Genomic DNA, 360 nt, shown 5'->3' with positions numbered 1-360 from the left:
GGTGACATTTAGAGGCCGTATTTGCATTCCTGCTGGAGATGATATTCGGCGAGACGTCTTGACAGAGGCACATACCGCGCCATACTCGATACATCCAGGCAGCACTAAGATGTATCAGGATCTTCGTAGACTCTATTGGTGGCCAGGTATGAAGAAAGATATTGCCATGTTTATTTCTCAGTGCCTAACTTGTCAGCAGGTGAAGATCGAGCACCAGAGACCTGCTGGGACATTGTTATCATTGCCGATTCCTCAATGGAAATGGGAGCACATTACGATGGATTTCGTGACTGGTCTTCCCAGAACGCAGAAAGGTTTTAACTCTATTTGGGTTATTGTTGATCGATTGACCAAGTCAGC

This window comes from Primulina huaijiensis, chromosome 18 (genome assembly GCF_012295235.1).
Source record: "Primulina huaijiensis isolate GDHJ02 chromosome 18, ASM1229523v2, whole genome shotgun sequence".
Taxonomy (NCBI): domain Eukaryota; kingdom Viridiplantae; phylum Streptophyta; class Magnoliopsida; order Lamiales; family Gesneriaceae; genus Primulina; species Primulina huaijiensis.
The sequence above is the reverse complement of the archived record's forward strand: the minus strand, read 5'-3'. Positions refer to the sequence as shown.